Source organism: Hippocampus comes, unplaced genomic scaffold (assembly GCF_001891065.2).
Source record: "Hippocampus comes isolate QL1 unplaced genomic scaffold, H_comes_QL1_v1.1 scaffold94, whole genome shotgun sequence".
NCBI classification, from domain to species: domain Eukaryota; kingdom Metazoa; phylum Chordata; class Actinopteri; order Syngnathiformes; family Syngnathidae; genus Hippocampus; species Hippocampus comes.
In genome coordinates, this window is record NW_017806059.1 from 1,933,389 (window position 1) to 1,957,351 (window position 23,963).

Below are 23,963 nucleotides of genomic sequence, written 5' to 3' on the forward strand. Positions count from 1 at the left end.
GGGGACACCCTGAATCGGTTGCCAGCCAATCGCAGGGCACACAGAGACGAACAACCATCCAGGCTCACATTCACACCTAGAGACAACTTAGAGTGTTCAATCAGCCTACCATGCATGTTTTTGGAATGTGGTCCACGTGCTAACCACTGGACTACCGTGCCGCCTATACATACATACATACATACATACACATATATATATATCAGGGATGAGAGTGGCTCGTGCGGAAAAAAGTGGAAGGGGGCGTGGCCGGGACGGGGGCGGGGCCACTTACAAAAGTGGCACTAAACATACTGAAGTGTATTCAATTTACACACTATTTGAAACTTTAACAGAAAAAAATCCCAAGATTGTTCACTATTCTTTCAAGTGAAAATTTGTGCAATGTTGCTTCTGCATTCCTGGTGAGCACCAACATGTAACTTCAAATTTGCTGCTCAAAATCAAAACTAAAAAAGGAAACACATTCCCTGCCATATTTAAGATTTGTTCATTTCACATTAAATGTGATTAAAAAGCTGTTGATTCTTACCTCATACAGTGATAGTGAAGTCCCACACTGTTTACTATATATGGGTTATGAATGTATTTTATTATATAAAGTCTATTTACATTATATACAACAAACAGGATATACAACAATATATAGTTTCGTGCGGTAGAATACTTTATTTTCTCTTCATTTTAAGCTTTTTAGCAAGCGCTAAAAGCTTATCGGTCCTCTCCGTCTTTTTCCACTCTCTTTTTAGCCAACTTCTCTTGTTTTTACACATGCTCCACTGTCGAAAAGCGCTTGAGATCGAGTAGTTACTTTTCAGTAGAAATGTCTGCTTTCCATCCTCTCGATCCGTATAGAATGACATTGTCACACACTGTACACAGAGCTTTACCGGCGACATCGAGCTTTTTCACGAAATCCAACACAAGCACAATGGTTCCTCTTTACTGTTTCCTGTGGGGGACACCGTCAGCTTTCTATCCAACCAGTCCCATCGAAACGTGTTTTTCAGATCCGCATCTATCTGACGCACTTTAGCTTCGTCGCGAGTCTCGATACCATTCGGCATTCGCAAGAAAGGGGTTTAGGAAGGCGAACACGGATTGGTTGTGATTTGCATTTGCCGATAGAGCGATCAATCACAACAAGTAAGACATTGGTTTTAGCCCATATAGGAAGTAATGACAAACTAACAAAAAATATATATATATATATATATTTTTTTTTTTAAACACTAAAATCTAATCTGTTTCCTCAGCAAATCCATCCTAATGGATTGCCTATATTTAGAATGGAATGCTGAAATGCATGTTTTTCAGATATGGCGTTAAACTACTTTGTCCATGCATCCATTTTCCGAACCGCTTCTCCTTACAAGGCTCGTGGGGCGTGCTGGAGCTGATCCAGAAGTCTTCGGGTGGTAGGCGGGGTAACAGAGTAAAAGGTTCAAGGACACAAACACCAGCTTTGAACTTGGACGGATCAAGCTTCCTATTCCCGTGCTTACTATATATCGCAAATAAAGCCCCGTTCACACGGCAACGTTTGGTCCGACGCAGCTCCGAAATAAATCCAGTCGAGCATTCACACGTGCACATTTGCTCCGGCGTAGCTCCACTAAAGAGCTTATACCGGACCAAATTTGATCCACCTCAGGGAGGTGGTTTAAAAATTTGCTCCAGAGCAAATGCTCGCTTGCGGGGGAGTGGCCTCGCTACGCTCGCTACCAGACGCACGGAATCCGACCCCGGTCGACAGTGACGAGGGGGCCAGCGACACAGACGAAGCCCGGCCGTGGACCCCCGTTCCCGGTAAAAGTGTCGGCGATTTAAGCGGTGAAGACAGCGCTCACGATCAAGATGAGAATCGAGAAAGCAGTGACGTCAGCCGAGCCCGATTTGCAGGCCCGAGCCCGAAGCAAACCCGACATTTCATATTTTATTTGTGAGTATTTTTGGGAGAAAAAAACACAAGATTTCTTACGGTTAAAATAATCTACATATTTTTATGAACATTATCATTTGCATTTGCACAACGAAATAACATTGAAATACAGAATAAGAGGCCAGACAAAGAGAAATCTCATGTGCATTTGCTTAATTACGCAGAGAAATCCTGCGGCTTACTCGGCTTTAAATAGAATAATTCAAATCAAATAAATAGGTAAAGATATCTGAAATTATTTCTATAGGATTGTTTAAACGAAATTAACATACGTGCGCACTGGTCGGGCCGGCCGAGCTCCTGTTTAGCAGTTAAATAGCAATTAAATTACAGCGCATTCTCTGTTTTATCCAAATTGTTTGTTTTAAAACAAGTATTCCTTAGTTTAGTATCCGCACATTGTTTTAGTATACATTTTTTAAAACATATATTGTGGCAGTCATAAGGAGCACACACGATTGACTGTAAACACGTCTTTATTCCACGACTGCCGACAAGTGGATCTATTCTGAACAAGGACAGAATAGTGTCCGCCATAATATTTATTAAAAGAAAAATAAATAAAAGTCCGCAAGAGAGAAGCCCGACCCGAACCTGTTTTACTTCCGCATTCCTGTCGTTTTGGTCCGGAGCAGAAATTGCACGTGCGCCCGCAAGTGGAGCTGCTTCGACGCTGCGCCGGAGTTGTCACGCTCAGCGGCTTTGCACGTGTGACCACTCCACAAAATTTGCTCCGGTGTAAAATACATCGCAACAAAATATTTCGGTGCAGCGTCGGACCAAATGTGTGCCGTGTGAACAGGGCTTAAGAGCGTCACTTTTCATTACCTGCGGTTTCCAGCCACGCTTCACTCGACCATTGCCAAGGCATGCTCATGTAACACAGGCTTCTGTCATGTAAATTAAGCTGCTTTGTTTGCCTTCCCTTCTTCAGCTGATTGTCAGAGCACCTTGCCAGAAGCATAAGATTTCTTTGTCTGCATGTGTAGGAGTGTCCTGGGTTAAATGTGTGTGTGCTTTGTGTGCACATGCAGCACAGCAACAAGTGAATGTGTATTTGCAAGAGTTATGGTATCTGCCAGACACACACACACACACACACACACACACACACACACACACACACACACACACACACACAGACACACCTCCCAGTCAACCAGATGTGCTCCTGACCCTGAGCTCAGCCAGTGATATGCAAAGTCGGATGCCTACTCGGGCGCTCTTTGTTTCAGCGCCCCTACAACCAACTGTCACAAACATCGGGGGGAATAAGAAAAACGTGGGTTTGGGTTTGCAACAACATGCTCTCAATGTAAATCATATTTCACAGGTTTCACAGAGACAACCCAGTCTGCTACCCAGCCACTCACCCAGTCAATGAGCAACAAGGTACAGTACTCTGCTGTCTTTCCTGGCTACTGCTTCTGGGTAATTGACAGCACACGGAATCAAACAAAGCAATCAACCATATTCAAAGATCTGCCTTAACATATGGAAACTAGAACCTCGGTTCAACTGTAGGATATCAAATAGAACAGAGAAATAAGCGGTCTTCATTATTCCTCTTTACGAGACAGGTGATAGTGTCTTTATTTTGACTGAAGCTTTTTTCTTTCGAGCATCTCCCGAGAACAAGTTAGCAAGACAAGCAAATGTTTAACATCAGCAAGGATTGTAATAGAAAAAAACAGGTGATTTGAAACACAAATAGCTATGTATTTCAATTTTAGCCGCAGAAGTGATGTGTTCAACTGAAAAACAGTTTTTTTTAAGTAGGAAAGCATTGTTTAGATATTTTAGGTGTCACAAAGGCAAACAAAAAAAAAGAAAGTTCTGCTTGAAATACCCCCCATTCACAAAAAGCTGTTTCTCAAGATTTTTTTTAGAAACGAGCATTTTCAAGAAACTTACCAATGCTCAACTGCTGTTTACGAAAGAAAGGTAGAAACTTTTTTTTTCCTGATGAAAGAAGAGGGCTCAACATTTATTTTGGTAGGTTCGATGCTTGTATCGCTAGAACTCAATTTTATGCAGGCCTTCAAAAATGAGCCAAAATGGTCAACAATGGCTGACACCAGCGCTCCCAATTTGAGAAAAGCCGTTGGTATTGAATGAGTTCTTAAGTTACGAATCCAATCAGTAGTTGTCTGCTGACAGGACAAACCAGGATTTTCGGAGTGAGTCCTGTCCCCTCGTGGATGGATAAAAAATAAAACAATAGCTGAAACTTCTTTCAGTTGAACACGTCACTTTTGCGTCGAAGAGTGAAATACATAGCTATTTGTGTTTCAAATCACCTGTTTTTTTTTCTATTACAATCCTTGCTGATGTTAAACAATTGCTTGTGTTGCTAACTTGTTGTCGGACCAATGGGTTTGCAAGGAAATGGAAGTGTGTGAATTTGTTGACCAAAAGGAAGCGATTGTGTGAAACTAGAGAGGAGCATATATAGAAAGGTGTGAACATCTTCTATTAATGTCCAGCCTCTCCTGACTGAGAGCGGGGTTGAAAACATAATAGGATAGAATTGTGTGCAACCATTATTCTTCTCGATCGCACACATAAACATTCGCACACACTGACCTGCGCTCTAAAACACAAACACACACTGAAAGCATCCTGTGACCCCCCTTTTCCCTCCTCCATCTCTCTTATTCTAATCTCAAGCTAATCTTTTCTCATTCTTACCTCCCCAAACACAATCATATTTCACTGCCCATATCTTTACATTTTCTATTATCCTCCACAGACCAAAGTGACCAATGGAGGTGCAGTTGTGAAATAAAATATGAATCACCCAGATGAAGATATGTTGTGGCTATTATATATTTATTTTTAATTCACAGTTAAGCATCACTAGCCTCTGTCTGCTGTAGTTACCACCCTCTTGCTTGAAGACTGCAAACTTGAGTTATTCTAACAACTCAGTGACATTTTAATAACTAGCAACTTCCTCAACGTACAATCGAAAGGTTCAGAGAATATGGCGAAATCACTGGATGTAAGCGACAAATCCGAACATCAACATTGAATGCCCGTGACCTTCCATCCCTCAGGCGGCACTGCATAAAAAAAACAACATAATGTGAATAGGTTATCACCACATGGGTTCAGGAACACTTCAGAAAACCAATGTCAGTAAATACAGTTCGCCGCAACATCCGGAAGTGCAACTAAAAAACAACATAATGTGAATAGGTTATCACCACATGGGTTCAGGAACACTTCAGAAAACCAATGTCAGTAAATACAGTTCGCCGCAACATCCGTAAGTGCAACTTAAAACTCGACTCTGCAAAGCAACAGCAAATTATCAAAAACACCCAGAAATGCCGCCGACTCCTCAAGGCCTGAGCTCGTCGAACATAGATTGCAAAGTAGAAAAGTGTTCTGTGGTCTGCCGAGTCCACATTTCAAATTGTTTTTGGAAATAGTGTGGACGTCGTGTCCTCTGGTCCAAAGAGGAAAAGAACCATCCGGACTGCTATGGACGCACAGTTCAAAAGCCAGCACCTGTGATGGTATGGGACTCTCTGACTGCCGTTGCCATTGGTAACTTTGACATCTGTGAAGGCACCATTGATACTGAAAGGTAAATACAGGTTTTGGAGAAACACATGCTGCCATCTAAGAAAAGTCATTTTCACGGCTGCGCCTGCTTATTTCAGCAAGACAATGCCAAACCACATTATGCACATATTACAACAGCATGGCTTCATAGAAAAAGAGTGTGGGTACTTCACTGACCAGCCTGCAGTGCAGGCCTGTCTCCCACTGAAAAGGTGTGGCGCATTATGAAGTGTAAAATACGACAACCGTGTCCCCAGACTCTTGAATAGCTGAACCTGTACATCAAGCAAGAATGGGAAAGAATTCCACCGACAAAGCCTCAACAATTAGTGTCCTCAGTTCCCAAATGTTCATCAAATGTTGGTCACACAGTGGCAAAACAGACCCTGTCCCAATTTTTGGGGCAGCGTGTTGCAGCCATAAAATTCTAAGTTCCTGATTATTTGCTAAACCAGTAATGGTACTGTATTTATCTCTCTCTCTCTCTCTCTCTCACACACACACACACACACACACACACACACACACACACACACACACACACAAGATATTCCCCCCGCCCGAGGGGGCGAGGGGGATCTTTGATTTTAATGTACCTAGCATATTTGCAACAGCGACAGGCGTGGATTCAAGGCCAAAATTATTCATATATAGGGTATGATAGATAGACAGACAGACAGACAGACAGATACACATCTGTAGGTGTGATTTATCATGAGTAATTGTGTGTCATTTTATCACAAAAAATGAAATCCTCCTCATGAGAAATGAGGCGGTTGGTGTGACACACACGACGAATAGGGGAAAAAAGAAGCTTTACAAGCCTTTCAAATGACTTTTAAGCCCAGGAAATGCATGATGTCACTCACAAAATAAAATTGAAAATTGAGCAAGATATTAAAGAGGAAGTTTGCTATTTTCAAAAGAAACACTTTTTTGACTTTTTTTGTTTAAGGACTTTCGGTGTGACCTGACAGGAGTATATTGGTGAAATAATAATAATAATACTAATAACAATAATAATACATATATGACAATAAAAAACAAATCAGCTCTCTCTGGCCCCATCTTGTTCTGTTAATGTTTTACATCATGTCTGTTGAAAAGTGCTTTGTTACAGCTGTTGTGAAATGAAAGTGCTACATGAAGTTGAGTTGAATTGAATTACCTGAGGAGAAATAATCAATCTGAGATAGAAGAAGTGACTGACAAGGTGTCAATCATTCTCGTGCAATTGCAAGGAGGCATGGAAAGAACATGGAAACTCCACAGAGGAGGTACGTTTTGTACATACATCCACAGAATATTCAAGAAACTGAACTCTGAACTTCCATTTTGTTTGAGGGTTTTTGGATTTGATGTGGTAATTGAAACATCAAACCCCTGTCACTGATTCACACTGGCTCTGTTGTGACCACTGCAAATTGATTACATCAATCAAAAGTTGTGGCAGGGGAGATCAACTCCTGTCAAGCAAGACAATATCAGGTTAATGAACAAAGGAAATTGAGGTTGAACCAAGTGTAAGAGAGGGACAAAATTTGGAATTGAGAAATAACAGAATGGAAGAAAAAAAAATCAGTAGGAACTCATTTATTTCCATGCAGAGCAATATACAGTAGGTGTGTGTGTGTGTGTGTGTGTGTGTGTGTGTGTGTGTGTGTGTGTGTGTGTGTGTGGTTGTTTACAAACCTACACGTCTGAATATATGCAGCTGCTGTTCAGAGTATGTGTGACAGTGGCTGCTTCCATGCATCTGTGTTTAATTAAAAGCAGTGTTTTGGCTTCCCAAGCCACCGCCGCACACACAAACACACACTTACACAGAACTCAGAGAGCAAGGGGGATGGGGGGGTGGCTGGCCCTAATGTGCATAATTAACTTAACCCCCATCACTTGACTTTAAAAGGGCTGTTTGGAGGACTGAGCCAGGCAAATGGAGGCTGGGAGAGTGGTCCTTTATGTCTAAAATATTCATTACTACATTTCAGAGCAGTTTCAAGCATCCGCTGATTTTTGTTTTCTCGTTCGGGAGGACAGATTGTTGTTAAGCACTTCTGAGACGACTGGAGAGGCTCGTAGGAAATGGGGACAGTCACCATTACAAACAAAAGAACTGCACCAATTCAAATACTACACAAAGACACGCGTGAAGCACACTCCGTTACCTGTACTGTACTACTCAATGACAAGACATGATATGAAGAGAAAGAAAGAAAGAAGGACACAAGTCGAAAAAAATGGCCAATAAAATCTCTGAGCCCTCCAGCCCAGTCCTTTTTCTTCCTCCTCCTCTTCACCCTGCTGTGCCAGAACTGACTGCTACCAGCCACACACTTCACCTCCCATCAGGGTCAGGGCACCAGCAAAAAGGTCAGCGAGCCAAAAGCTGATTGGCTGGGACGGCTTTGGTCTCTGGTCAGCATCGGCTAGCCAATGGGTATCCTGACACACCTGATGTGACACACACAAACCGCTTCAAGCATCCTTGACGGAAAGGGCCACCAGTTACGACAACAGCGCACCCTGCACAGCTTGTTGAAGCAAAAAAAACAAAAACAAAAACTGTGGTACGATTTTTTGAGTGCACTCGCAGGTCACAAACTGTTACGAATGAAAACTCAGTTTTCATGGAATCACAGGTGAAAATGGTTAACTGTCCAAAACTATCCATGTGTCACAAAATATATAAAATGACTTTTGAATTAAGTCTGCTTCGTGATAATAGCCTGACGCCTGGGTTCTTTGTGAAAATGAGCCATCGCCCTTGACACAGTTTCATGAAAAACAAGATGAGTCAATTGTAGGAATTAAAATGAATGTATTCATATTTGTGTGTAATAAGTAGTGGAAATGCATATTCATAATTGGCTGGTACATCATTATGAAGTCATATAAGTGTGTGAGTTTATGTATGTGTGTAGTACGCATGAGGTTATTTAATGGGTAATTAACGAAGATAAGAAACTAATAAGCATCATTGCACGTCGTGGCGTGCTTCTATTAAAGGGAGCCCGAAAAAGATTTTGCAAAGAAACAAACAGGAGGAAGTAGGCTTTGCCGAAATGTGCATACATGGAAGTAGATTTAGAAACAACTGGTGTGACATTGCTTTGCAGTCTGATGATTTCATTCTGAGCATGCCTTCTGTCGCTCTCATTCACCAGTAGTTGACTTAACGCTGGAAATGTGGGTGGAGGTAATTGTTCATGTTATTGTGTGTGTGTGTGTGTGTGTGTGCGTGCGTGCGTGCGTGCGTGCGTGCGTGCGTGCGTGTGTCCTTGACAAATTGATAGCCAAGTGTAAATTTTCCACCATCCTGAGCCAAATTCCTGTTCATGGCTGGATAAATATTTTAAGCTAATAAGCATCCAGCCACATTGATGGTTACCTTTGCAAATGTGATTTGCTGCTTCTGGAAATTTAAGCTATGAGGTTTGGACCACATATATGAGATGACTTTCATCTGTGAAAATGGAAATGTATAATGGGTAGTAATTTAAGATGTTTTATATAAATCGGTTCCCTCTCGGGGGCTTAAAAAAAATACATTTCTTTTTCTGAATCTAATGAGATACAACAAGAACGGTACAGTATACAAAATTCCGCCTTCACAAAGATAACATAAGATAAATAATTAAGGCCTTCTTAGGTGGCTATTATGTCAACACAGTATTCCAATCACCTCCTTCAGTAAGATACAGTACAGTTCGACTGGAAATAAAAACACAACAAACAGGATTTCTATGGCCATCTATACATACAGGTTTTCTTTGTGTGATTATATTAGTGCAGTGTAAATCAAAATAGCTATCACCTTTGGGACACAGTAATATAGGTCTTGTAATAGAGGTAGATTGTGAAGATTCTAATTGTATTCATGTTTTGTATAGACATAAAACTTCTCATCATCTATGTAGGCCATTGATTAACTTGGGGGGCGGGGGTGGGGGGGTTTGGGTGGGAATGCAAGCAAACTCTTTCTCAAAGCCTCACGAATAATTTTTCCAAACGAACTCTGCAATCACCCGCACCACTCTGCAGAAATATATGATGGCACGATGGTGGCAAAAGAGAACGGGTCTGCATAAAGAGAGAATATCCAAAGTTTGGGATCATTTCCCACTTAACAAGGAAGATGAAGTGCAATGTGGTCCACAAACTGCATGTCTACAATCTCCAACGCAGAAGCTAATGTAAACATGTTAGCTAATTATTCACAGTTTTCCGTTCTTTTCATAATCCTCTAAGATGCCACATGATGGTCTCAAAGCCGTGTTTATTTGTAGTCAACTAGTAATTGGTGTCACCGATGTATGTTGAAGTGATACATCATCTTCGTATGTCAAAAAAGTGAAAAGCTTGTTTTGGGTGGTTGGTTAAAAACAATGAGAGAGTCTTTATAACAAGTGCTTCCGGTGCATTTTTTTCCAAACCCAAATCATCTATACGTTAATGTTCTAATGTGCATTTGATTTGATATTAAATGGTTTCTTGATCCCTCACACACACACACACACACACACACACACACACACACACACTCTTAAGCTAAAAGCTGATGCTGCGTTGCCGTTAGTGCATATGTATTCGGGGTGTGCATCTCTCCACAAAAGACGGTTCGACGCGGTTTTCGATTCGAATGATTTGATTTAGTTCGACTCAGTGGGATTACAATTTGATATGGCACGGCTCAGTTTGAGAGGGTACGATGTATTGACTTTTTTGTGGTCATTTTAGATACATTTGAATGAACGTGTCAGTAATGTAAATATGTCACTTCTTTCCAAGATATACAACATCTCTCCAATAAAAGACAATTAAAGACACATCGATATATTTTAATCTGAAACGATTCAGTTTGATCCGATGTGCTGTTACACCCCTATGATGTATCTTCAACATGTTTTCAAAAAGGGTCAATTCAAGGCCTGGCAAAGCACTTTGGACACCATATGATGAAGCTAAAGCACTTCAATTACCATCACAATAAAATTGGGTGTTACATTTTTTCCATGTTGTTGTTGCTTTTTTTTTTTTTTTTTTTTTAAAGCAAAAGTACAATTAGTAGGATTTGGTGGTGAAATGGTTAACAAACAACCGCGAATTAGAGCTACGAGACCAGCCCCAAAGAACTGTCTGTGTTGACAACGACAACAATCTGGGGTATCACTCAATAGCAGCTGGTCAGTGCAAGGGAAGGCCCAGTCAACGTGACATCACATCAGTTTCTAACACAGCACTTTGCAATAAAATTAACCAGGGGGATTGTGGGCGTGCTGTTTTGGCGAATACAAGATTAGACACAAAGATGGGAACACCCAATATCTCACAAACTTTACAATACTGCTCCAACAATACCATGAAATGGCCCGCCAGAGGTACCCTTTAAAATCTTCATTTAGGCATTTACAACCATTTTGGGAAAATCAAAGTATTTCACTATTTGCAGCAGGACTTAGCCCCTTTTTTCTGTTAATAGTGTTGGGTTGACTGGAAACTGAAAAGGTGGTCTGCAAATAAATTATTCAAATTGATCATGTTAACCATAAACACACATTACGTGAACTTGGGAATGTTCAGTTGTATTACATGGCAATGCATCAAATGTATTGCTTTCATTTTGTACCTTTACCAACACCTCGACGCTACCACGCTACCACTGTAAGGCAGTGTTAATATTTACCCAGTTCAGTTCTAATACACATCAGCATTAGGGGTGTGTTTTCACTGTGTTCTTGAAAGCCAGAGAAAATATTTGCTCGTCTCAATATTCCCCCCCATCCTCTGAAAACCAACGATCCCCAAGCAACCGCACATCACAACCCCCCCTCCCCACACACACACACACACGTACACACCAGTGAGTGTAAAAGCTGTTCGTTCGGTCAGTTAAGGGATGGATTATTTGTAGATCTGTCTGTCTCAGAGAAAGAGATTGAGAGACAGAAAGAAAGAGGGGGGGAAGAAAGAGAGACAGGGAGAGAGAGAGACAGAGAGAGAGAGAGAGAGAGAGAGAGAGAGAGAGAGAGAGAGAGAGAGCGCCGCCACCCGTGACATCGTGGAAAAAGGAGAAGAAAAAGAAGTCGCGCTGAAGTGGCCACATTTCTTCCAACAACTCATTAAATTTCACTGATGCATGTTGTAACCATACTGAGGATAACACAGACTGTGCAAAAAAAAAAAAATCCCTGTTGGCGACATGGAATTTAAGCGTGTGGTATTTCATACCTTCCATGCAGAGTATCTTGAGACACTCAGCTGAGTACTCTCCAAGCAACATAAAGATGACTTGGACAATGCTTATATGAATTTATATTGCCTTATGGTTGATCAGACCGAAAATGTTGCATTTGAGGATACTATATGCTGATTTACAGTAGGGCTGCAGAATTATGGAAAAAAATAATTATCCAGATAATTTTGATTGATATTGAAACCTCGATTAATCCAACGTTTATGCGTTGACTTCATTTATTTATTCAACTATTAAAACTTAATAGCCCTAAAGTACCATCATACTTCATGCCCATTCATCCCTGCTTGTTGAAAACTTCATTCGTGAACATCCCATTCTTTTTATCAAGTACTTGTAAAAATCATGTGAAAGCCTCTTGCATTTTCATTCTGCTACAGAAATAACCTTGTAAAAATCATGTGAAAGCAGCCTCTTGCATTTTCATTCTGCTACATCCACACTTTGGGTGCCTTACATCTTTACAAACATTCAAACCGTGAATAAATGAATGGATAAGGGGGACCTCTTAATTCTTTATAATCAGTTATTTTTCTTTATTTACACAAGTCATGGGACTTAATGGCCTAACCTCGGGTATCGTTTCTTGTGCCATATCATGTAGAAACTTGTGTTGGTAAAAACAAAAAAGAAGTCCTTGGATCATTGCATCCTTGATTTTTGCAACTTTAAATATAACTTGAAAGGACAACAAGAAAATAAATTAATGAGAAAGTAAATGAAAATGTATTAAAATAATAGCAATTTAAACAAAAGCCAAACAAAAAAAATAAATAAATAAGAGTGAATGGATGGAAATATGCTGTGCCCATGTTGACCTCCTAGAGGCAATTTGGTGCCGTGCGTGAAAGGAGTGCACATTTACAGTGAGATCAAGTTGTGATTTAACTCTATTCATATAACTCATTTTCACAGATTGGGAACAAAGAATTTGTGCCTTTGAGTATTGTTATGTCTTCTGTATGTATTTGTGTGTCAATATTTATTATTTGAGAGATAATCACTCCCAGAGTTGATGCTTTTTTTTCCCTTTAACATGTTAATAGGATTTTACATTGACTTTAGCATTAGCACTGGCAATGTTTTTAGAGAGAGAGAGAGAGAGAGAGAGATACTGAGCATAATTATATTTGCTCTGTGTTTTGTTGTACAGTAAACTCCAAATGGCTTGTCATTAAACAGTTTAAAAGGACGCTTTGGGACAAAAGAATTGCATACCCAACATTTGCTACGCAAGCAACATCATGCATTCAGGGAAATTGTCCGAACTTTTTGAAAGCTTTTGGGGTTTTTTTGGGTTGTTGTTTCTTAACTTGCCTTTTTCAAAGGTGAAGCCTCTGAGATCATGCCTGAGAGACAGACAAGAACCCTTAGTCTCTGTTAATGTTTTGGTTTTTACTAGAGCTGTCAGTTTAGCGCCTTATTATCGGCATTAATTTAAATCAATTTTAATGTGATTAAAATTTTTATCCCAAGATCAATGCGGCAACACGTCACAGCGGATGTTACGTTACTGTATAAATAAACCGGAAACAAAACAACAAGCGCGTTGCACAGGTCCACGCCCATATCTGTTTTGCCATCCACGGCAGCGTCAGACACCGAAAACGGACACTTAAAGAGTTTATGAATGGAAAGTTTACTTTTAAAAAGTTGCCAGATGGTTCCACTGACAAGACCAAAGTTACCTGCATGTTTTGCAGTCGTAAACTGAGCTATCATCGTAGCACGTCGAGTCTGAAATACCACTTAATGGCCAAGCACACAGCTGATGTGAGTACTCCGCCCCCTCGTCTAAGACAGACGGCTATGGATAATTTCAAAGCGAAGAAAATGGATAATACGACGAAGAACAAATTTGCTGAAGCCATAGCGAAATGTATGGCTACTGCATGCAAGCCTGTCGACATTGTCCACAGCTAGACTCAAGCTGAAATCATTCGCATTGCATCTAATGACTCCACTACGGATTGCCAGCGAGAGCCTCCATTACAAGCAATGTACAGAAATTGTACGAAGCGGAGAAGACATTGTTTCGGGAGAGAAATAAGAGACTAGGTTGATGAGCCTCTGGTGAATAAAGAGCAGGTAGCCTGTTGAGTACGATGTATGCCACTGACACGATTGTTACTTGTTTGGAACTATTTTGTGTGGAAGGTTACCGTGTTCCGTGTCCATATAAATAAAGCGGGTGGAGCTTCTCTGTGTTCGTCCGACAGCGACGGTGCGCTGAGGTACGTCGAGAGTTCAGCGGTGCAGTGGTAGCGACCACGCTGAAAATAAAACGTCTCCAGTGTTGTCCCTCTAACCAAGTGTAGTCATCCGAAATGATGTCGACACAAAACCATCGAGAGACTTCTGCGCAAGAAAGACCAACAGAATCAACATAGCCTGACTGCTGTGTTCAAAGCAAACTTGAGAAAAAACTAAGTATGCAACCATGCCTTAAATCCACTATAGGCTTAGTACTAGTTTACCTTAGATGGGCACTTTATAATTTTATATTGCTCTGTGTTTTGATTCCCTAAAAAGAGCTGTTAAAGGAGCTGTTGTGTGACAAAATATTGTTTTCACTGTTGTTGATGGACAGTAATATTGTGTGAGAGATTATGTGTGAATAACTTCTCCAAGTGAAAAATGTTCATGTAAAATTGAAAATCGAAATTGTTGTTTCAGTAAATATTTGCATTTTAGAAAACTGTAGAAAACTGATCCAAGATTCCATGTTGATGAGAGCATTAAAACGGGAAAAAATAGGACAAAAAAATATAAAAGGAAATTTAGAAACGATAACAAATGTGTGAGTAATCACGATTAATTTTGAGTTGTTATGAATTAATTATGACAGTTGCATTTTTAAATCACGATTAAATATTTTAATCGTTTGACAGCTCTAGTTTTTACATCTGCAGTAATAATGCCAGAATCACGTCTTCCCCAGCTTTGCTATTCCATCATCCACTTCTTTATTTTGTGGCTGATTAAACATGTTCCTACTCACTTACAGGTGCAAACTAATTTAAAGCTTCTTCTTTTGTGAACATATGTATTTCCACGTATTGTCTTGTATTTTCTTGCTTTGTCATCACAAACTGAATTGAAACAACACGGTCCTTTACTGATGCACCATGGATGTCTCTTTACACTATTTTGTGGTGCCTCGGGTCTTCATTCTCTCCCAATCCATTGCCCATATTTGCTTTATCAGTAGCCTTTGTATGGCAGTCATCAGCACAGTCAAATAACTGTGTCTGAAGCCTACCATTGCCATGATTTATGGGCCGGTGTGACACGCAGCTCTCAGAAGGACCACCATTGTCCTGCTACAGTTCTCAACTTTCGACGTAGGGGCGCTTTGTCTGCGTTGAGGCAAACCAGACCCCATCTTTAAAAAGAATCAAATTATTTCATCATGTTTGAAATGAAAAGGCTGTAATTACTCCTAATTAGACTGACATTTTTCTTTCCTTCTCTTTCTACTCAACTCCATCTCGAGCCTCTCTTTCCTCACTTAGGAGGTGAAATCGTTTTTTTTTCAGAGGTTTTCGAGATTGGTCCAAATCAGAGCTGTTAGTGTGGAGAGTAGGAAACAATTTTCTGTTCACTTTGAAATTGATTAATATAGGCTTTTGACAGCTCATCTGGCTTTGATATTCTACAAGAAGAGAGGTCTAAATTCTATAAAGACACGGTAATGTTTGCTTTAATGTCATACCATAATGGAGCTGACACACAATGTCATGATGTTTCACAAGCTCGAAGAAAACGAGACACAATATACACCATTTGTGGGGAGGAGACTTACATGTGAATTTGTGTCTGAGTTCCCACATGTTGAAATGTGAGTGGACTGGCCACCTCACTGCACCGTTTAGAAAGAGTGTCTGTGAATCTAGGAAAAAAAATCTTCTCCAACCACCCCACAACTCACTGGAGAGATCAGGTCTGTGACAGAAGATGTACCGTATTTTCACGACCATTCGGCGCACCGTATTGTTGGGCGCAGTCTCAGTAACGGGTGCTATTTCTGTATTTGACACATACACAAAACGCACTGTATTATTGGGCGCAGCCAGGCATGGTAAAACATACGCCAGCTTAAACACACGGCATGCATGCACGCACGCTAAAAACACGTTAGCTTGAAGCATTCGGGAGCATGCATTCTCGCTAAAACATACCAGGTATGTTAGCTTAAAGCATACGGTAGCAGCTAAGACATACGGACACACGCTAAAAACACGTTTTTAAAAAGGCAATGGAAGCAAAACTGAGTTCGGTTGGACTTTATTTATCCATTTTACTATGTACTCACGCGACAGGTACCTGCTAGGGGTGTGCCTTTAGCGTCCTCTTACGCGCCTACCCTTCACTCATTGGCGACTGGTACCTGCTAGGGGCGTGCCTTTAGCGTCCTCTTACACGCCCACCCTTCACTCATTGGCGACTGGTACCTGCTCGGGACGTGCCTTTAGCGTCCTCTTACACGCCCACCCTTCACTCATTGGCCGACTTCCGCATGCCTGTCGTCACTCACGTCCACCTTTTCTCTATATAAACAGCGTGTCGGCCAGAGGTGCTCTTAGTCAGGCTTTGGAACTCGGCGCATACATAACACGCACCGCATTATAAGGCGTCCTGTCCATTTTGGAGAAAATTTAAGACTTTTAATGGCGCCTTATAGTTGTGAAAATACGGTACATGTATCCAGGGGCGACAATGGGTCATGAAATCCCTAAACCAATGTGGCTGAACATTATAAAAATCTTCTAGCCATACTATGAACATAGTTAGCCATGAGATCTCATATTTGTGGCTGAACCCTTTGCCTCATTTAGCCAGTCTTCATCACTGCCTTGTTAATCACAAACACCAAGGAAGTGAAACTTGATGAAATTCCACTCCTCACAAAACAATGGATGCACCATGTTGCGTAGCAAGCATGTTGCATATGTGATTTTGTCCTAAAGCGTCCTTTAAGCTGTTTAATGACAACACATTTGGAGTTTACTGTAAAACTAAACACACAACGAACGTAATTACACTCATTTTACAGTATATTTCAATAAAATGTTTTATTTTAAAAATATTGCCAATGCTAATGCTAAAATCAATGTAAAATCCAATTCACTGGAAATTAGCATTGACTCCAGGAGTGAATCATTCAAGTCACAAATATTCACACACACATGCTGTGGACACACACAGATGACAGAACAATACTCAAAGTCACAAATTCTTTGTTCCCAATCCGTCTAAAATTAGTCATATCAATAGAGTTTATTTACTCAATCAATATGTCCAATTTTTTGTTCTTCGTAAGACATGTGAGTTCATATGTTGTGCCCCGAGTGCTCAGACTGAGACACCAGAGTTGGATAAAACGGTGACTTCATAACAAATGACAAACTTGTGTTGCCAAAATAGAATATATTCCGAATGTTACATGAAGGATTATTGGAAACTATTTCTTTTACATGATAGGCTCATGTAATTTTATTGGGAAAATGCTGCATTGGGATATATAAGATAGGAAAACCTTTATTTGTCCCACAATGGGGAAATTTGCAATGTACAGCGGCAAAATTGAAGGGTGGTGGTGGTGGTGGTGGGGGGGTTAGAAAAGAAAAATATCGGTGCATTCTATAATTTTAAAACCAGTCAGCCGATGAATCTGTAAACATGTTTTTGTTTTGAGGTTTTTTTGTTTTTTTAAATGTGAAATATCGGAATCGGCCTAAAAAAATCTATATTGGTAGGGCCGTAGTTTTCACATCAAGAAGAAAGTCTGCCCTACATCTTCTTCTTTCCAAAAGATTAGTGTTTGTGAGGACAATAAAGCCCTTTCTAAGTTCACAGTTATTGACACGTATGGAAGGCATGTGTATCCATGTCAGACTCAAAGATAGTCGCAATATAAAAGCAACAGAGATGACGGAGGGCAGAGCCCCTTTTATGCTTACAATCATAGCAGAGGCCCCACTGGGCGTGTACACAATGGGGAAATTTGCAATGTACAGCGGCAAAATTGAAGGGTGGTGGTGGTGGTGGTGGGGGGGTTAGAAAAGAAAAATATCGGTGCATTCTATAATTTTAAAACCAGTCAGCCGATGAATCTGTAAACATGTTTTTGTTTTGAGGTTTTTTTGTTTTTTTAAATGTGAAATATCGGAATCGGCCTAAAAAAATCTATATTGGTAGGGCCGTAGTTTTCACATCAAGAAGAAAGTCTGCCCTACATCTTCTTCTTTCCAAAAGATTAGTGTTTGTGAGGACAATAAAGCCCTTTCTAAGTTCACAGTTATTGACACGTATGGAAGGCATGTGTATCCATGTCAGACTCAAAGATAGTCGCAATATAAAAGCAACAGAGATGACGGAGGGCAGAGCCCCTTTTATGCTTACAATCATAGCAGAGGCCCCACTGGGCGTGTAAAGCTCGACGAGGCATCTGTCTGTCTTTTCATATTCTCTCTCTCTCTCTCTCTCTCTATCTCTCTCTCTCTCTTTCTCTCTATAAATAAATGAGATATAGACATAACTACTCAGGCAGACCTCCCTTTCTTTGCCTCTCGTCCACCTGGCCATTTGATGAAGCCTCACTTGCTCATGACAACACATCGATTTTACTTCTAGCTGCCGTGTAAGCCGTCCGCCTGGAGGAATCCATTACGGCCAAACACTTCTCATCCTCCCATTGAGTGACAGCCATGACAGCCCCCACCCCCAATTGCCTCATTGCAGACTGACAGTTCTGCACTCAAACAGGCCTTTTTCACAGCAGCTCTAATAGTTTGAATCGCTTACCAATACCAGGCACAGACACAAGGGGGCTGGATTGAGGAAAAGAAGAGAAATAAGCTTGCTGGTGGTAAGGAGGCAGACAGGTGACTAGTCACAGCAACACCTGCTCCTCCCTTCGCTCATGTGACATTAAATCCATCCATCGCCGATCATTTGTTAAAATAAGCTATCTGGAGAAGATCGCTCAAGACAAAATCTTTGATTTGTAAAAATGACCCATAGTATTACCTTTCACATTTAGTAAAAATGTGCTTCTTAATAGTGTGTAATATCATTAAGATTTTAACGATACTACTACAACTACTCCTACCACTCTTAACGATACTGCTTATCGATCTGGTACTTTAACTGTACTTTTGTAAGTACTGTCAAGTGTCCGGAAGGTTCTGGACATAATCGGATCCTATAAACGTAGACCCAGGAAAAACACGAACTAAAATAGCTTGTAACAAAAGTACAAGAAAGACCAAACCATGTGGAGAACAAACTGCGGATACACTTAAACACACCAAGAAATACTTACTTGAATAACAAAGAACATAAGCGAAGGCAAGAGCAAAAAAACGGAACGAGAGTAAAAAGAGAGACAGTCTCGACGAAATGGACATGAACAATGACTTGAGCAAATCGAAATTATCCGACAGCTTGACGTGGGTCCATGAGATCCTTAAAGAGTCCCAATAATTGTGATGCCAGATAGGTGTGCAGCAAGAAAACAGGAAACACCTTTTTTTATTTCAACTTTTTTTATTTGTATATTTTATTTATATATTATAAATGTGTCTTCCAACTACAATGACAAGTACAGTCAAACCTCGGTTTTCGAACGTCTCTGTTCTCGACCAAATCGATTTTCGACCAAAAAGTTCGAGTTTTTTATGCCTCGGATTACGACCGAAAATCGGTTCTCGACCAAACCGAGCGCACTTGAATGCGCCACTTGACTCCTCTCACCTTCCTTACACGAGGAAGTGGCGCCTCCTCGTGTATCGTTCCATTGTGAGCAGACGTGTTCAATAAAGTTTTTTTTTTTAAAAAGAGTGCGGTTTCGGTTTTCAAACAAATCGGTTTTCGAACAGCCTTCTGTTGGTCGAATTATGGTCGAAAACCGAGGTATTACTGTATTTCAAAGTGAATACATCAAAACAATTACTTAAAGAAAAATAAATGGTTTGAACACATTGCTATTATTCTTAAACATTACCATATTTTAGTGACCATTAAGCGCACCGTATGATTAGATTCAAAATCAATGAATGGGTCGATTAAAAAAAAAATAAATAAATATGCATAAGATGCACCAGTTTATAAGGTGCAGTATGAAGCATGTATGTTGCAAGTATGTTAAATAGTTTATTGTAATTGTGCCATTTGTTTATTTGTTATATTTAGCAATATTATGCCAAGTTCAGACAGGAAATGAAATATCAGGTAGTGCCATGACTCTCATTTGCTTTTGTTCACTGTGCTTCTTCGAGCAGAGGAGGGGATCCTCAAACAGATGAAGAAAAAAAAAGGTTGGTTGTGTTATTACTTTGGCTAATGCTAAATGCTATCTTGGGTGACAGTTCAACAGCTGTAAACAAGTCAAACTCACCATTTGCTCGGTACTGCCAGCTATTGGATGTTGACAATTGGAGCATCCTTTTTTTTTTTTTACATTTGGTAGAATTCACACACTATAGATCAGTATAGGCCAAAATGAAAGACATGCTAGAAAGGAAGTTTTTTTTTTTTTTAACCTCCTGAATACCCATCAAAAGATGGATTCACTGTCCTCACTCGTGATGTCAATACCAACGGCAATGTCAAGCTTATGTAAGTGTGCTCTCATTGGATCTGTATGTCTTCCAGCATTAGGAAAAGCCTTCCAGCACATGTTCCTCATCTCAACAGTCACTCAAGGCAAAAAAATGACCTCACATAAAAACGACCCTGGGAGGAATTTTCAGTGACAGACATACATAGAAATATGCCAGGAAATGACTGAACGACTGAACAAGTAGCCAGTGATTAATTCGCTCACAATTAAGTCACAGGGCAATGTGCATTTTCCAATTAATTAAATCTTGCCATGCACCATGAATCAAGCATAACTGTCATTGTTTTACTAATTTAATATATACATTTCCACGCAATAATAATGTTGATTGCGTAACTGCAGGGCTTGTCAAGGAGGGAAAACAGGACGTGTGTGGCAGGCATTGACTCCACTCCAGCGCTCCCAAACCTTCAACAAGCTCACAATTGTGAAGGCCGCCGGCATGCTCAAGACCAGCATGGTTACAGATCAAGTTGCAGGCCTCTCCCACTTTATGATATATTATCAATGCCTCCGAACAACAACAAATCGAAAGGAACACCTATGCATCAATTTTAAATAGGAAAGCACCCCTAAACTGCAAGTAATGTTTGCCATACATATCGTGCGGTTTCATCATGCAATAGGAATCGGTCATGCACCTGGGAGGTCTATTCAAGCACAGTGACACAGTAGTTGTTTGCCTTCATTGCACACAAAGAGAACTTCATTACCTAACGTTTACAAACACACAAGCCAATGGATGCAATCGTTATTCCAAATATATTATTTGTCACTGTTGGCAAATAGCGGGACATTTTTCTTCCCAGTAGCTTCTGCATTAATTTGCTGAAACAAGATGTTGTAAAATGATGTCAACACATGCGCACAAATTTCAAGTGCCTTGTGACACACCCGCATGTATAATGAACAATATCAACCGCTGGCATCATTATACTACACAATGTTTTATCACTGCATCCATTATGAAGTGCCTATTTGATGCCTTGATACAAACTATCAGCGCTCAATTGGTTTTCATAAAATGGCATTGATTCATGGTGACACACACACGCAAGACATGCTGGAGATGCACACTTTATTGGCAATTAATCAGAAATTCATGAGCGGAGCAAAACAATGCTTTGTGCTCCAATTATTTTAGCAATCAAACTGTGTGTGGGTTTTTTTTTTTTTTTTGCAAAACGACACTCTCATTCTTGATTTCTTATAATTATCAAGTGCATCATTTTCAGAAAGAAAAAAAAAACATGCTGACAAATACAAATACATGTGCTAATTACATAACAATCCACCACCGGCTCAGAACAACTTCTCTTTTCAGAAGACGTCTACAAGTTACAGCTTGATGAGCTGGTTTTGTTTGTATGTCTATCCCCTTAAGTTTTGGAGCGAACTTGGTATTGTAACCACTGTGCCCTGGGCTGGCATACTAATATGGCCTTGGGTTTGAATAAATTACTGCTCAGATTAGCAGGAAGGATGAATAGGTTTTATTTTTAGAGATTTGAATATTTGTTACATTATTAAAAGGGGGTACATCCTTTGATTCTTCCCATGTCTTCTTTTTTTTCTGCCTTCTTCCTCAGCGAGATAGTCCCCAAACTGCCTACCTGTGTAAAAACAAAAGTCTTCGGTGGACGTGAATATGGCTCAGGGACATGAAAGCAGCACATCTCTCCCTTCTGTAGCCTGGCAATGTGCACGGCACGCCACACAAACTCTGTATTTACTGCCGCAGCACATTTCTGACTGCCCCCAGTCCTGCTGTCTTCATTATTCACTCCAATCTTTTGTTGGAGGGATTACCATATGTGGGAATAAAGTGGATTGATAAATAAAAGTGTAAAAAGACCCCGATGCCCCCCACACCGCCCCCCCAAAAAAAGTAATCCACTGATCTAATAAAGATCTTTTTGTGATCCCTATTGTATTTCTGGGTGTCATTGTTTTTTTTTTTTGGTTGTTTGTTTTGGACAGTACCTTAATACTCTGTGTTTCTAGAGTTAAAATACATTAAAGTTATGCTTGACACACGTTTCTTGATTACAAATCGAGGAAAAAAAGCTCTCAAATGGTTTCACGACAAAGGAGCAACCGAATTTCTGCAGCATCTGGATTTTCCAGTTTTTAACCACCCTTGAAATGAGGAAAATAGATGTGCCTTCACACCATACTGATCTGTATTGTCTGTACGGTTAGTGATGCAGCAGATTATTAAGTATCAATAGCAGCAGCTCCCGCTAAATGCAAACATTTTTTAAACAACCTCCTTGGCCCACGTTGCACCTAAAGGGCATTGACATCTCTTTCTCCAACACTCGTTCATACATTATTCTGCCTAAGGGTGCATGGACGGGTTGATGGGTACTTCAAGTATTTTAGGGCAACATGTACATGGGGTTGCGTGTGTGTGTGTGTGTGTGTGTGTGTGTGTGTGTGCATGTGCACGCGTGTTGGGCTGATTAGGCCGATGGTCCGAAAAGAGGACAGCTGACCAACAGAGCAGAAGAAACTGCAAAGCCAAATAACTCCTCCATCCCTCCGTCACGTCAGGAGAAATTCTGTGGCGTGTGATACACCCGGTCGAAGTGTGATCATGCCTAATTACCACCAGCAGCAGTACCAGCAGCACCCACGGCACATCGGCTTTTGCAAACGGATGGCCTTTTGTAGATTCACAAGAAAAAGAAACGGGGGAAAAAGAAGAAACACATATGCCCCGTTTGGCATTGAAGTCATGTACGTCTGCTATATTTTGATGTTGTTTTCTTCTTTTTCTTCTTTTTTCTCTCTAGATGCAATGATATGGAATATTTAACAGCAGCTCTCGCTAAAGATTCACCGTGTGTCTGGATTTGTTAATTCAGTATTTAACCTGTGTTACAGACATACCACAGATGTCGGCATTACGGCGTATTTTGTAAGAGAGAAATAGTAAGAAGCCTTTTCAGAATTTGAAGGGAATATTGGGCGGTAATGAATAACTCTTTCTATATCAAAATTCCCCCAAACAGAATTTTTAGTCAAGCATTGCAGCACAATATCCAAAATAAATCACAAATAGTCAGTGCATCATAGCCCAGTGATGCATTTTCTTGCCCCAAGCAACATCCTAGCAGTCCTATGTCATTAGCTGTAAATCAAATACCATTTCATGGCATCTACAGAGTGCTTCACCAAGGATCTGTGTTGTGGCATTCATGTGGGCTTGAACACCAGGAGCAGCAGGGACATCTCTCTTTGGTCCATCTCATTCCGAACTGGCAAGCTGGTCTCTCCCGCTCACACACACAGGCACACACGCACACAGGCACACACACACACACACACACACACACACACACACACACACACACACACACACACACACACACACACACACACAGAGCAGAACACACACACACACACACACACACACACACACACACACACACACACACACACACAGAGCAGTGGGTGGTGGGGTGGAATGCAATGTTGTGTGAGAAAAGCAAGTGTTCATTGGCACACTAATCGCCATGACAGAAATAAAATAAAAAGAGTTGGACTCCGTCAAAACATGT

The 23,963-nt window shown here is 40.6% G+C and overlaps 1 protein-coding gene across 1 annotated transcript in view; it reads right to left on the reverse strand.

Annotated features, from left to right (window-relative positions):
- The window catches only part of znf407 (zinc finger protein 407), a 179,611-nt gene that overhangs the window by 125,742 nt on the left and 29,906 nt on the right, over nucleotides 1-23,963 (reverse strand). The window lies entirely within an intron of this gene.